Source organism: Aotus nancymaae, unplaced genomic scaffold, assembly GCF_030222135.1.
Source record: "Aotus nancymaae isolate 86718 unplaced genomic scaffold, 86718_ANA_hifiasm-v0.15.2.pri h1tg000014l, whole genome shotgun sequence".
Lineage (NCBI taxonomy): Eukaryota > Metazoa > Chordata > Mammalia > Primates > Aotidae > Aotus > Aotus nancymaae.
Window position 1 is genome coordinate 22,406,222 of NW_026988425.1, and position 16,938 is coordinate 22,423,159.

General features: G+C 33.2%; 1 protein-coding gene across 5 annotated transcripts in view; it reads right to left on the reverse strand.

Annotated features, from left to right (window-relative positions):
• The window catches only part of CDH12 (cadherin 12), a 1,114,509-nt gene that overhangs the window by 673,121 nt on the left and 424,450 nt on the right, over positions 1-16,938 (reverse strand). The gene's annotated exons all lie outside the window — the stretch shown is intronic.

Below are 16,938 nucleotides of genomic sequence, written 5' to 3' on the forward strand. Positions count from 1 at the left end.
GTGAAGAATACTGGTGGAGGCTGATATCGCCACCAAGATTTGTGCTAATTTTATACACCATTGTTTTTGAATCATCAGTACAAATGTAAACACAGTAAAAAAGAAAAAAAGCAAATAATAGCCCGGCAAACTTATGAAGATAACTTTTATTTGAGACCCTTTAAAAGGACCTATGGTATACCAGCTAAGCAAATACTACTTTTGAGAATCTGAGAACCACTCCTAAGATGTGCAGAAACCAAGGGACTTAGAGCCACTCTGAGAGAGGAGAACTGGGATCTTGTCTAGAAAACCTCCTGCTCCAGAGTAAGGTAATGCTGGCAATATTTCCCCCAGGGAATTTCAGAATAACTAAGCACAAGTTACTTTGTGATTCTCACCATCCTGACACTTTTTTTTAAAATTTTTAATTTTTTTAATTTTTTACTATTTTTTATTTATTTATTTATTTATTTATTTATTTATTTTATTGCATTTTAGGTTTTAGGGTACATGTGAAGAACATGCGAGATTGTTGCATAGGTGCACACGTGGCAGTGTGATTTGCTGCCTTCCTCCCCTGCACCTATATGTGGCATTTCTCCTCATGCTATCTCTCCCCAACTCTCCAACCCCCGCTGTCCCTCCCCTATTTCCCCCCAACAGACCCCAGTGTATAGTGCTCTCCTCCCTGTGTCCATGTGTTCTCATTGTTCAACACCCATCTATGAGTGAGAACATGTGGTGTTTGACTTTGTGTTCTTGTGTCAGTTTGCTGACACTTTTTGAATTTGGAACAGGTCTATTGTAGGAAAGCTATTCTTATCTCAAAATTGTATACTTAGTGTTGGTATGCATGTAGGGGAAGACGGACAGTTACATGATCAAAAAGAGCAGAATTCAAAAATCCAAGTCCACATTTCATAGAGAGTATGAGATCCCAAACGTTAAGCCTGATACTGTGATTGGATGCCACTTTTTATGGTAGTGAAAGGGGTGACTGCATCATGCTTGAGGCATCCATGAAAAGTTTATGTCCAGAGCACCAGACGTGGTAGGCTGTACAAATCACCACAAATTGTTCCTCCTCCTATGTCCATACCTTCTTGCCATGCATCTGTGAATGGGATCTTACTCTCTGGGCTTGTGCCTATGTCTTACTTTGGCCAAGGGATGAATAACAAACAAGATATAATCAGAGGATGTAGAAGCACTTGCAGAGTATGACTTTTCTTTCTTGTTGCTCTTAAGAATTTTAGCCTTTTTGAAAAGTTATTGATGCAATTTCATGTTATTTGGTTGCATGAAGTTGTCTTTAACCACTAAGGTTTATCAAGATTTTTGCGCAGACTTATACGTGTTTAGGATCCTTTTATTAAGGCATTTATGATCATCATTTTCCTGCCTTTTCCCACCATTATGAAACACTCAGTTAAATACAAATTGACATTTTTTAGATGACCCCTCAACATAATGCTTAAGAACGGAATCTCCTCTCTGTGACAGAACCCAGGAAATAATTGCTAAATACATAATGTTGATATATTGAAGAAAGAATTAAAATTGTCCTTCAGTTTTGAGGCCATGTATAAAGTTTAACCATGTTATAAAATATCTATTTCATATTGGAAATGGCTAGTTGACAACTTATACTTCTTAAAATTCATACTGTTGTGTATACAAACTAAGTTTCTATACGTAAAGTTAGTAAGTCTTTTTGTGTTACCTCAAAATAAAGGCAATGATTAATTTTTCCCAGTGCCAATACGATTTTGAGCTAAGCACTCAAGGCAGACACTACATTTTAAAGCTTGAATCAGCCACAGCCCTATGGGAAAGCAGACAAAGCATTGACTTTTAAATGTGGACTTTTAAAATAAACTGTTTTCTTTTTTAAACGAAACAGAAACCAAAACAAAACAAAATAATTTTGTAAAAGACAACACATGAAAAACCACAGGGTAATAGCGGGTGAGACTTTTGTGGCCCAGTTACCTTTGCTGATCCAGCTCAAAGGCAGCCAACCTCAACTGAGTGGCAACTCACCACAGAAACATATATAAGACCACCTGCCACCAGTAAATCTCACCAACTGAGCCCAGTCAACTTACCACCCTTCAGAATCATGAATTCAACAAATACTTGTTTTTAACCATTAAATTATGCAGACTTTGTTACACAACCAAAGTTAACTGACATACACTGCATATTTCCTCTTCATAGAATACTTAGTGTTCTTTACAAATAATTTTATTATTCTTTGCTCATGAGATTCCTCTGTTTTGAATTGTCCTATGTCTTGCTCTACCTTATATAGTCTTACTTATTTAAACTTCTACAGTATTATTTTAAATCTGTTCATGATATCTTATTTAATGGAATATCTATATCGATTGATCTGCTTAGAACTATAATATAACCATAAATACTAAAATCTTAGAAATAAGGAATAAGACTTTTGATCAGATGTGACATGAAAATGAACCGTTTAAAACTCATTTTGATTAGAAAATATAAAATATGCCAAACAGACATATAGTAATATTAAGAAAATTACATTAAAAATAGGTATCTCTTCCAAACATGATAAATCTGCAGATATCATTTTTACTTGGATAGAGGCTAACTTTTTACATTTATACATATATATATACACACACACACACATATATATGTATATACATATATATACACATACATATATATACATATACATACAAATGTAAAATATATATGTATGTATATTTCTTTCCTTCTAAAGAAATACCTAGGATTCCATGATACTGACCTTATAATTTACTTTTAGTAACAATAGCTAGGCTATTTACAGATTTGTTATTCTTATGGTTTTGTGAGTGTGGTAGTTGAGTTGTGTTTTATTTCATTTATTTTATTTGGTTTTCTTTTGTCTTTACTAATAGTGTGTCAATGAGTGTACTTATTAATACATCTTGCTTAACATGTGAGACAACATTTCTGGAATAACATTCCAGAATCAGAGTTGTTTTATTAAAAAGTCCTCTTATTTTATCATATAACTTTATTTCCTTGCTTATTTCCTTATTTTTTTTTTTAATCCTGTCATATTGGAATGCATCATTGGGAGATCTGGCAGTTCCTGTAACATAGTATCATTATATGAAGGAGGTATGCCAAAAATAGTTTGAAACATTTTGTATTCAAACATAAATTACATTTAGAATATGAAATATGATGTAAGTAGCAACTGACGACAATACAGTTCTTCAGTTTTCTTTAAATAAATACATACACTTTAATACATTACACATCTCACATGTCTAAAACCTATTACTTAAGTTTGTACATTGTATTTTTTTCACATCAAGAATTATATTTGGTTTCTTAATACATATTACTTGTATGTAAAAATTACAATTAAATTATTTATAATTTTATCAAGTTTATTTAAAGGTAAGAATATTGTCATTTAGCAATGACATAAAATCAAATTACCTGGGAGAACATACAGACATACATACAGGTACACACCACTAACTATGTTGTATAAATTCAGACACAAGTTCACATGTTCCTGGATCATCAACACAGACATTGTAGAAAATCTCATTTCCAGGCATGTGTGTACAATGCCCTGCAATGCTATTGTTTAAGATACATAGAAGCTACTGTCTTCTTCAGCTATTTTAATTTTGTTCCAACACTGTTTCAAACTATTTTATTTTTCATATTGTTGTTTGCTTGTTATTAAAGAAAAAAATGGATTTCTACAAACTACATATAAATAAATACAATATTTCCTTACACCTATGGTCAATTTACGGCTCTTTTCTCCTTATAACTACCTTAATATTTGACTTCCTATGAGGGAAAACCTCCTAAAGTAAATAGAACACAAAATGATAAACGAGAACCCCCCCTAAACATTCTAGTTGCCTTCAAAAGAGGCAAATCAAATATTTAACTAAATATTTAGTCTGTAGACAAATGTGCTGAAGTTATTAGGTGTAGCTATTACAGGCAAACAGACGGATTCATTTAATTTGCTGGCAATACAAATAAACCTAAATATAATTTTAATATATCAATCAGTTTGAACAATTATCTCCCATAATTAAAAGTGAACTTTTTTTCACATTGCAGTTAGTTATATCACCACAGTCATCTTTCACTTGTATTATTACACAAAGTAGAGAAAACGGGACTCTTAGGCAAAACCACACTGTAAGACTTCGATGTTTTACCTGATGTGTTTCCTGACTACACAAACTATTCTATTTCCCAGAACAAAACGTTTTCTTTACCTCATTCTTCCCACCATGACCTCAGCATCTCCCTCTCTCTAACCTCTTCTTCTATCCTCTCTCTTTTTCTCTTCCACACCCTTCCCCCATTTATCTTTTCTCTTCCACTCTTTCCTTCACCGCTCCTCTCTCCCCTGTGATAACTTTTTGCCTCCTCTTCTTTTCTCCTTTAGAGATGGATATTTGGATAGGTGGGTAAAAATTAAGTCACTATCAATTATTCATACAAAGACTTTACTTTCTAGGGAATCAAAGAAATACTTATTGTCTGAACTAGACCACTTAGCCATAGAACCAAAACCATTAATATGGAGCTGTGTTCTATTTGCTTTTCTTTTTCTTTTTTCTTTGTCTTTTCTGTATTTCTATAGTAAGCATCTGCAAGACATCCAGTAGATAAACTGACTTTTGTCTGGTGAGTAAATTTAAGGGACTTCAAGACAGAAGGCCCTTTCTAGTTCATGGTCTGTCATCCCTAGGGCGTGGTTCAAAAAGGCAACTAGATGTCAGTCCATCACACTCACATTACAATAAGCAGGAATGGGGAAAAGGAGAGGGAGAAAATGAGAATGAGCACAGTTCTATCATGTCTGTTTTACTGGGTTCCAAAGCTGTATAGGATGCCTCTGCTTTCTTTCCATTGTTTAAAACTAGGCACTCCAGCTTCACAAAATGTCATTTTGTGAAATATTATTTTTATTCTGTGAAAGAACATGTAGAGCTAAAATTTGAAGGTTCTATCCTATAAGAAGAAGAGAGAACAAATATCGAAGGACTACTAGTAGGTTCTACTATAGTGTTTACTAAATTGGACCAATGGTTATTCTTTATTTTATAGCTTTAGAATTTCAGTGGTTACGTTGAGGAGCAAGTTCCATGTATTATAGCTTAATTTGAGTCAAATTCTGGAAGCATCTATTCTATAACATTCCATAGATAGACAGATAGATGATAGATAGAAATACACACACATGTGTATTTCTATAATGAAAACTCTCAATCTCCACTAAAAGTCTATAGTTTATCATTTATTTTACATGGAGCATGAATATTAATGTTATATTGGAATATATACATAAGAAATGGTTTGTTGCCATGTTTCCAAAATTTTACAGAGGACTACACACACACACACACACACACACATATACATATATATATGTGTGTGTGTGATATGTATGTGTGTGTATGTGTTTATACATGTATATATATGTGTATATATATACACATATATATGTGTGTGTGATATGTATGTTTGTGTATGTGTTTATACATGGAGAAAGAGATCTTGACACTATCAAATGTATGTGCATTACCTCAAAATTGTTTATAGCCAATGAACTGGTGTGAATAGATCAACTATTGTGATATAAACACATGACAGACAGATATAGATAGGTTTCCTGTTAGTTTGATTTTTTTTTCAATTACTATGTTTTTGGTCCTGGGTCCAACACCAGAGGCACTACAATAGGAGCAGATTAAGAAACTGAGGAAGAGAAAAGTAGAATGCAGTTTTAACACAGTCAGTTGACTGGCCCAGTTATCAATCTGCCTTGAGTATATAGCAGTTTGCTTCTCTCTTCTAGCATATCCACATACCAGCCTTCATAAAAATCCCTTATGCAACTGGGAGAACAGCCTGCCTTTAGAGATATGTTGATGATTCCCAATGACCTTAAATTAAAGTCATATGGTCCTCAAGGCTTTAAAAAGCTTATGCCAACTTTATACCATTGTTTTCACATCATATTTTTACTGAAACTCAACTAAGAATGAATTGACCTCTCACTATTCCTCATGTAAGATTTATTATTATAATTTCTGAAGCTAATGATTCACCTTTTGGTTAGCTCCAAATATTTCCTGTCAATCAATATCTCACCTTTTTTTTCTTAAATGACCCAGGGCTTGTTCTGTTGACCAGGCTGGAGTGCAGTGGCACAATCATGGCTCACTACAGCCTCGCTCTCCCACAATCACCGGATCCTCCCACCTCAGCCTACGGAGTAGCTGGGACTACAGGCATGTACCACCACTCTTGGCCAATTTTGTTTTTTGCATTTTTTGTAGAAACAGTGTTTTGCCATGTCGCCCAAGCTGTTCTTGAACTCCTGGATTCAAGCAATCTGCCTACCTGAGCCTCCCAAAGTGCTGGTATTACAGGTGTGAGCAACCATACCTGGCTAACCCAACTTCTTTTAAAACTCTGCTTTATACTCAATCTCCAAGGAAAAATTTTCTTTAAAGATAACTTTTTAGCTATTACTAGTTGTGTACATCGTTCTCTGATCCATCTTGTTTCCTTGTTTCTGCCATCAGCACCATGCTATCATTTCCATGGTAGCACTGTATATATGCATAGTGTTGTATTATGACTCAATAAACCCTCTGTAGACCAAACATGATTTTATTAGGTAAATTTAATGAGAAGTTGTCTGTAGAGATTACTCGTTTTTTGAAGTAGTGACGTTTCATGCTAAGTTATTCATATTACAGTCTGTTGACTTCTGTGATCTTGGCAATACCTACACAAAGCTCTTAGGAGAGCTTTGGAAATTTGGAAGTTACTAGGTTGTTAGTATCTGTGACACTGAAACAATTGCTTTTGTATAATTAATTGCCCTATTCAAAGTCATAGCATCTTTGAATGAGAGAAGAAGAATGCACAATTAGTGTTGATGACCATATAATGAGATATGAAAAGCTGAAAGAGATTAATATAAGTTTAGTGTGAAGATACTTCCATAATTATCCCAGGGTAACATATTGGTTACAGACAGTCATTACTATTTGCATGATCAAGACTATTTTTCCATTTTCCTTTTATATACCCCCAAGATACTTTTACTGCTTAAGAAAATACCTTAAATACTTGTAGTTCTAATGGGGAGTAATTTTCTGCTAAATTAATTTGTTAGAAGTAATCTCCCACTGACTTAGTGTACTCTTTGCATGCTCCAGAAACTTTAGCTATTTGAGGTGTTCAAATTAGTAGTGTTTTCCAGAGATAATCGGGATCACTTGAACCTCATGGGATCACTTGAATCTCATGGCACACATCAGGGAGATAAAAGTATTTTCAGTGATTCATCTCTCGGTTAAAGAGAAGAAGGAAACTTATGGCTACATTGTACACATAAAATAGAGTTAAAAAAATAACATCACCTATACATACTCGTTTTTGGTAAATTTGTTTGAAAAATTAACTGAATTGCAATACAAAGTAGTAAACTGTGATAGAAAATACAAGGAAAATATTTTAAATTCCAGCTTTATTTACTTAGCATGTCTCACATTTTCTTCTCATTTCTTTTTTTTCTTTATTCCTAAGTGCTGTAGTTATTAAAAAATCAGCTACAAAAGTACATCTGCATCTCCTCCTATCTTCCCTGGCATATGCTAACTCTGAGTAGGTATACTGCAACAAATTGTTACTAGGCAATTGGGAATTTCTACCTGGAATAAGTGGCTATCATACAGTAAAAATATTGGTAAATGAAATTGCTTACTGTTGTATATGATGGAACAGCCAGTGATGATTTGTTTTTGTCCTTCCTAGCTGCCAAGAGGCTAAAATTAGAAACTACTTTTTTTTCTTTGTGGTAAGTGGCTCATTTCCAATCTCCTGCAGGTTAAAGATTCTTTAGCAATTTCTTTGTAGTAAGTCATTGGTTTCATTTCAAGTAAACTCAAGTGAAACTTAAGATATTTACCAGGCATATGACAATGTGGTCTATTTATATTAATAAATATGAACATATTATTAGTAAGAGTACTATGCTAATATTCCTGCAGTGACCTTAAAAGCATGCTTAATTTGGTATACTTCCCCTTTACCCATAGAGTTATGCATTACAAACATAGCTCAGTTGTTTTCAATTCTGTCATCCAAGTTAAATGTGAGATGTGTATTTCATTATGATTCTCAATTAACTAAAAAAGCAATGTACAGGCACACAGCAATCAAATATATTAAGCCACTCCAATCACATAGGATCATACTCCCCATAATAACATTTTCATCAACAATGGGTCAAATACAATGACAGTCCCATAAGTTTATGATGGGACTGAAAATTTTCTATTGTCTAGTGACAACATAGCCATCAAAACATCTAAGCACTACTCATGTATTTGTGGTGATGCTGGTGTAAACAAACCTCCTCTGCTGTGAATGGTATAAAAGTACAGTGCATACAATTATGTACAGTATATAACACTGGATAATAAACAACAATGCGACTGGCTTATGTATTTACTATACTATTCTTTTTAATAGTATTTTAGAGTAGACTACTTTTACTTGTTAAAAAATAAGTTAACACAACGTCAGGCAGGTCACTGAGGAGCTATTCCAGAAGAAGGCATTGATGTCATCAGAGATGACAGCTCAATGTGTATAACTGTCCCTGGGACAAGATATGGAGGTGTCCCTTGTCCCTGGGACAAGACAGTGATGTTGATGATGCTGACCTGGTGTAGCTGTAGGCCAGTGTGTTTGTGTTTGTGTCTTTACTTTTAACATAAATCGTTTTAAAAGAAAAAGAAAAAGCTTATAGAATATGGATACAAAGAAAATATTTTTGGACAGCTGTCCCACACGTTTGTGTTTAATCTAAGCATTATAAAAGAGAGAAGAAAAGTTAAAAAATAAATTTGATGAAGTAAAGAAGGTATAGTAAGCTAAGATTAATGTATTGTTTAAGATAGAAAATATAACTTTAGTGTTCATAAAGTTTACAGTAGTGTACAGTAATGACCTAGCCATTCAAATTCACTCACCCCTCACTCACCGACTCCTCCAGAGCAACTTCCAGTTTTGTAAGTTCCATTTATGGTAAGTGTTGTGTTCAAGTATACTATTATTTATTTTTTATATTATATTTTTACTTTTTATGATTAGATGATAGGATTAGATACATAAATACCATGATGTTATACTTACCTCCACTATTCAATACAGTAATATGAAGTATAGGTTTGTAGCCTAGGAGACATAGGCTATACCATTTAGCTTATGTGCGTAGTAGGTGATATCAGCTTAAGTTTGTATGAGTAAACTCTATGATTTTCACACAAGATGAAATCGCCTAAAGATGCATTTCTCAGAACATTATGTCTGTCTTTAAGCAATGTATGATTGTATATGTATTGAACTTTTTTTGTTTTTTTTAATGTTGGAATTTGTTTATTACTTGTCAATAACCAGATTTTTTATTGTAATGTAATAGTAGAGAAACTGTATTGTATATACATGGACTACTGTATGATTTCTAAGCTCCCATACAGCTTTAACCATCCAAATTATGAAAGATTGACAAGTTGAGATTGACAAGAATTATTAAAGATTTTAATCTCTCTCCTGGCAGCCTTTTTTAGATGACTCTTCTGAAGTTTTTCACAATGTTTGACACTCTTTTCCCCCACAAAGTCTAAAGCTCACTTCGTATTTCTTGTATAATTTCTCAATATTCCAAATATATATCTTTTTATAATTTAGTATCACTTTGATTCTCTTTCAATAATTTCTAGTGAAATCTTTCATAATTTGGATGGTTAAAGCTGCATGGGAGCTTAGAAATCATATAGTAGTCCACGTATTTATAACCTGGGACCCGTGGATGGCCAGAGTCAGCTGACTGAGCATTAGAATTCCTGAGCACTGAAATCATATGCACAACTTGGGGCACACATTTATACATGTATCATTTGGAAAGAGATTCCACATTCACTACTTTCCCAGAAGTGATTGGAATTCAATGCAGACCAAGAACAACTGACACTGGCAACCCTCCCCCCTGACAACTTTCATTTGACACCATGGGACCCAGAGTAGGAACGTCAGTTTCCTTTAGTTTGTCACATAGCCTGTGCTCAGCCCTCTGTTCTCTTTTTCATGAGCCACCTTCTTCTGTTCTCTTTATTCCAGATTGGTTTCTACTTTCCCACGTTATTTATGTCCATCAATATTGGTATACTACTCCCATTGAAGAATAGCATTTGCCATTTGTGAAAAAATCAAAATGTATCAAACAATTGGCTGAGTAACAGAATAAGGTACAGTTTCAAATCAGGTACTGATAAAAGTTTTTCTATATTTTTAAATCTTGAGAAATCACAGCATGTTATGTAAAATCCAGTTACCTGATACAATGGTTGTATTGGAGATATTAAAACATAGGAATGCATTCATTACTTAAGGAATTCACAATCTGATAAATTCAACAGATACATAAATGAGTAATTATAATACAAATTAAAAATTAGAATAAAATTTTAAAATGAAAAATAATAGCTAATATTTATCAATCCCCTACCATGTGACAAGACATAAAATTATAATAAAAATATTTTAAGTTTTACAAAAATATCTTTGAAATAAGTCATATGGTAATCTTTATTCTATAAGCAAACACATATGAAAATCAAATACATTTTCTAAGCAAGCTCAGTACTTGCAAGCTGTTTAGGAATTCAAACACAGGCAAGCTGACTGTAATGTGAATGCCCTTCAACTATGTGTGTACCCATTATCTTTGGAAGTAACATTTTGAAATGCAAATGGATAATGAGTTGTAGCATGAGGATTAGAACTCAACATCAGAATCACAGCGGTTTAGAACCAAAAGGAATTTAGATAATATGCAGTATAATTATCTAGTAAAGGAACCTGTTTTCCCTACACTTCTATATGTTCTGTAAGTTTTCTGAGTCCTTCTGATCACAGCTCATTTCTCATGTATATTAGTATATCCAGCCCCTGCACATGACCTTTTATATGGTAAGCTTCCAATCACTGATTCTCAAAAGAATTAAAGAACGAGTGAGATGTGTCAGAAATGACTCCACAAATATTTATGGAGAGCTATTCAGAATATACAATCTCCAGAGAGTATTAATAATTGTTGACACAAGAACACAGTAAGTTGAATTGGGGGAAGTGAGTGGGGAGAATGGAAAAAAAGAAGTCAAATCAGAAGATGATTTGCTCCTCAAATCATTACAGTTTGGGTGTCCTAGGATTTGATGTTTACAATCCACACATTTGCTCTACATATACACCTATTTTCACATCTTCAAATATGTGAACCAGTATTCACACATTTCCTCCTCCATTTCAATTTTTCTGGTCCAAATTGTTCCTGTTTTGCATTAACTTACTAGGTATTTCCCTTTGGGTGTGTCACAGAACATTAAATAAATCATATCCAAAGTGGAGTTTACCATGTCACTCCAAAATGATTTTTGTACCTCTATTTTGCCCAGTTAAATGGGATAATCACCAACCCAATCTATCCGAATGTCTTCCTTGTATCTTATCATCATATTAGCCATGCACAATCTCATGAATTTTTACATAATGTTATTTTAAGGCAGGGGCTACTATGTAATCTTTTTCACACCTCCCAATTCCATTGTCCATTTTATGATTACGTATTTCAAGACAAAAATCAGATTTTTTTGTGTGATTATTTTTCTTAAATTCTCTCAGCAAAGTTATTCAATTCTTGGCTCCATAATTCACTGACTAGAGAATATGAATAACTGCAAGTCTCTGCCTCTTTCCCTCCTTCCTATTGAAACCGCCTTTGCCAAATTATGGCTGAAATAGTGAAAGAGATCTAACTCAACTGACTCCATCTTGCTTCTAACCTCCAAGCTGTCCTTGTTCATTCCTGGGTGTAGGCTGAACTAACTTTGGGAGTGTGATGGTTAATACTGAGTGTTAACTTGTTTGGATTGAAGGATGCAAAGTATTGATCCTGGGCATGTCTGTGAGGGTGTTGTCAAAGGAGATTAACATTTGAGGTGGTGGGTTGGGAGAGGCAGACCCACCCTTAATCTATGTGGGCACCATCATCAGCTGCCATCCTGGCCAGAATATAAAGGAGGCAGAAAAATGTGAAAAGCCTTGGCTTGACTGGCTTAGCCTCCCAGTCTACATCTTTCTCCTGTGCTAGATGCTTCCTGCCCTCAAACATTGGACTCCAAGTTCTTCAGCTCTGCAACTCGGATTGGCTTCCCTGCTCCTCATCTTGCAGATGGCCTATCGTGGAACCTTGTGATCATGTAAGTTAATATTACTTCATTACTCCCCCATATGGGGGAGTAATGAAGTAATATTTATATATATATATATATAATGGGGGAATAATATGTATACATGGGAAAGTGATAAAGTAGTATTGTAAATATAATAGGAGATACATCTATAATAGGAGAGAGAGATATATATATATAACATACATATACAATAGGAGATATATATATATGTAATAGGAGAGAGATATGTAGATATAATAGGAGATACACATATATCTCCTATTAGTTCAGTCCCTCTAGAGGGAGAAACTTAGTTTATTGTTTAAAACAAAGACAGTAATAGCCCTTTCCCAAAGCGGACCTCCTTCTTGCCTGGGGACTAGACACCCCCTTAAACTCCTAAGATCAGTGCTTGAGATATTTTACAGACCCTACACTTGATGGATCAGCTGGCACCTCCCTTATTGATAAACTGGCTCATCTGATCTTGTGGTCTCCACCCAGGAACTGACCTAGCACAAGAAGTCAGTTTCAACTCACTATGATTTCATCTTTGACCAATCAGCACTACTGGCTCACTAGTTTCCCCCACCCACCAAGTTGTCTTCAAAAATTCTGCTCCCTGAATGCTCTGGGAGACTGATTTGAGTAATAATAAAACTCCAGTTACCCATGTGACTGGCTCTGCATGAATTACTCTTTCTCTATTGCAATTCCCTTGTCTTGAGAAATTGGCTCTGTCTAGGCAGCAGGCAAGGTGAACCCACTGGGCTGTTATGCTATCAAATCTTCAAAGATTAAAGAACCATTAGTCCATGCTTTTAAGAAAAAAAATATAGGAACCCATTTTTGTTGTTCTAGCAAAATAGTTCAGCTCTATAATTTGTTCAAAGGATTGAAATATATGACTTACATTCTAACATAGAGAGAAGGTTATTACCCTTTAGCCAAAGTGTGAGCAATGATTATTCAGCAGAACAAAGAACAAAGAATGTTAAATCTCCTGAAATGTTTGTATGTGCAGGTACAACTATAAGTACAAATACAAATATGTATAAATATGTGATAAATTTTATTAAAAATAAAACATGGAAGAGTCAGTCTTTAATTCAATCTATAAATTAACATACAAGTTTTACTTTTAATTATAATTTCCTAGAAAATAAGATTTAACTTTTTTCTTTTCTGAGAACAATTATTCATCATTAAATCTTCAGAAAGAAAATATTTTCCATGCAGTTAATGTGTAAAACATAATTTTTTTCCCTTCAAGAGTTTTAATGAATTGGTAACTGTATAGATTATACACAAAATTTATTTCAAACTGTTTTTACCTAAACATACTAAAATATACCAATATGTTGAAATAATTTCATCTACTTAGATTTAATACACCAAAAGTAATATAATAATTTACTGAAATCATCTACAAGCAAATAGCAAGAATCTGTAAAGAAAACAGATTTTTCAGTCTATTATTTTTAAGTTATATTTGATTCTAATATTACTTAATACAAGCTATGTTTTTTTCAATCCAAATACAAAGTCCAGTCTGACTGAGTGGCCACGTTTAACTGAGTGTTATGCATAAAGTCAGAATACATTAAAATATAATAGCAGAAAAATTCAAAGCAGACTGTAGATGAGTCAGCAATTTAAAAATTATTTAAAAAATAAATAAATAAAAATAATTCCAAGCTAATCTAAAAGTATATTCTTTTATACATTTTTGGGTAGAAGGACCAAAAATATAAACATAATGTGGGGTTTCTAAAATTATATTTGGAGAATTACACTATGAAATATTTTTTGCTAAGGACTCTTACAATCAATCAATCAATCAATAAAAGTCTTTATGACCACAAAGTGTTTAAAGAAAGAATTCTTAAGTTAGGCATTCTCTAAGATTTATTTAACCCAAAGTTCTAGTATAACCAAAGTCTAGATAGATATACCTCAGATATATCTACAGCTCTAATAAATCTTACCATGTTGACCTTTCAATAAACATAGCTTTTCCAAATACATTTAAACATAAAATTATCTTTTACTGTCATAATTTTTTTAATAGGACATTGTTTGTGATTAATGATAGCTCAATTCATAGATTGTTCATTACTCCATAATTTTTTTAAGGGAAGCAAAATATCTTTGTATTTCTAACAATAATCAGAATCCATGGCAATTTTGGTGTACTTATCTTTACTTCAAAATGTCTTAGCTTCATTCTGAACTAAATTTAAAAATTACTTCTCCCAGGAAGTGTTTCGAGACACATGAGACCTAGTCAAGTTTCCCTCTCACAGGCTTGCTCATTGGATTTTGTACTTTCTTTTCAGGCCTCCTATTACAATTTGAATCAAAAAATAAATTATGGCACTCTAGCATCATTTTTTTCCTACAGAATGTAAAGAAGCTCTAATTCAGACTTAATCATTGTATTCATAGCACCTAGAACAATTGGTTGAATTTGGTAGATTCTCACCAAGGACGTGTTATTGTTTGAATGAGTGACTCTTCAATATTATAGAACCAGTGAATAAGTGTCAAGTTTAAACAAGAGTCCAAATCCAAAACACAGCCCAGAACTTTTTCTCTAGACTTACACTTTCTAATATGATACCACTTGGTATGCATGCTACTTGAATTTGAATTTAAATGGGTTAAATTTAATATAATAACATTTTAGAACCTTATTTTACATTTCAAATGCTCAATAATCTTATGTGGCCAGTGGAAAATGGAGAATTTTCCCATCTTTGCAGGAAGTTTTAAGGGTCAATGTTGCTCACGTTTTGACTCTATAAACAAAGTATAGTGTAAAAATAATAAATTAGGCCTTTCATAAAACTTAAATGTTAATTATATTTACTATAAAATCTACCTTGGATTCTTTTATTTTAAAAAGAGTTATTTTTATTAATCTATAAAAATTCAACAATATCATTTTAGAAGAAAATAAATTTAATAATCTTTATATTTATCTTTAAAATAATATCAATGGGATAATGTGAAAATGGCAATGAGCCTCTAATTTAGCTATGCTGATGACAGACAGTAAGAAATTAGGTTCATTTTGATAGGAAGATTTAATTAAGGCAAATAATTTGACATCGCTTGTGTCTATAAAGCACAATGTAAATTGAGGATCAGATTAATTTGATCATCATGGACAAGCCAAACAAAGGAAAATAATATAAAAAATGCATTATAACCTCCGTTATTAATTTGGGATATGTAAATTGACTCTATTATCTGATTAATACATATAATTATTAAAATTAGTAGAGTTAAAGGCAAGGACATTTGGACAGTAGCAAGTTATATTAGATAAAAATAAAAACTGACTGCCTACTTTGACAAAAAAAAAAGAAAATTTTACTTCCTACATTAAAAAATAACATTAAAATTTATTGCTTCAAGAAAATGTTTCTGTAATACAAAAACATTAAATAAACTTTAAAAAATTGTTTGTGAAATTGATTTTAAAGGGTAAAAATGGGCTTAGTTTGTTAAGGGAATGATTCAGGATAAGGAAACAATGACCAATAAATGTCAGCAATATCTATGCTATGAAATTGGAAAGCTTTGCTAAAAATGCAAACATTTTTAATATTTCAAGACTGAAAACTACTGAGTTTAATGGAGGCAATATAGACACTTTGCCTTTCAAAAAATTAAGCTTCAGCCCAGGAATAAATTTCAGGAAGACCTAAGTCTTGATCCTACTGAAGGTGTGGTATTCTTGAAATGGGTAGAATTTCCTGGTCTTATATCAACACTCAGAAAACCTGAGGCTGCTACCAATTGTGTGCATCAAGTAAGTATATAGGAAGGTGGACATTCTCCAAATGTGCTGAGTAGAAAGAAGACATAAAAATCTCCCATGAAAAGGTTGGTTTTGGTTATGAGATTTTCTAAAGAATCTGATAAGTTCTTTTTTTTTTTGAGATGGAATCTAGCTCTGTCGCCCAGGCTGGAGTTCTCAAATGTACCCTGAATTAGGTAATATCATCAGGTTGCTTTCAATGGTTTTGAACCTTCTCCTTTTCAATGAACATTTGCTGACGTTCATATAATAGGGAACTCTTTGAAGACAACTGATTTTTTGCATCTGTTTCCTCTATATATTTCCACTTATAATTTTCTCTATTGAGACATCATCAAAACAATAATTTTTGCTATCTTCATCAAAAACTTGAGAACATAAGAGTTGGTTCTTAGCAATAGACTAATCTACTGGGAAGTGTTAGAGGGTGTGTAGAATGGTATGCTTCAAGAAATATGTGGCATGGAACAGAAAGTAACTTAATTTTTTTCACGGCATTTTCTTCAGATGGTTCAAATAGTACAAAGCAAAGTAGCCAGGATTACAGGTGCACACCACCACACCCAACTAATTTGTGTACTTTTAGTAGAGATGGAGTTTCACCATGTTGACCAGGCTGTTCTCAAACTCCTGGCCTCAAGTGATCCACCTGCCTTGGCCTCCCAAAGTGCTGGGATTACAGGCATGAGCTACAGCACCTGGCCCCATTACTTGTATTGTAATGTAACCCAGAATGATAAAGAAAGAATAATTTGAAGTAATATAACAAAAGAATATCCAGATGTTAATATGAAATATGGA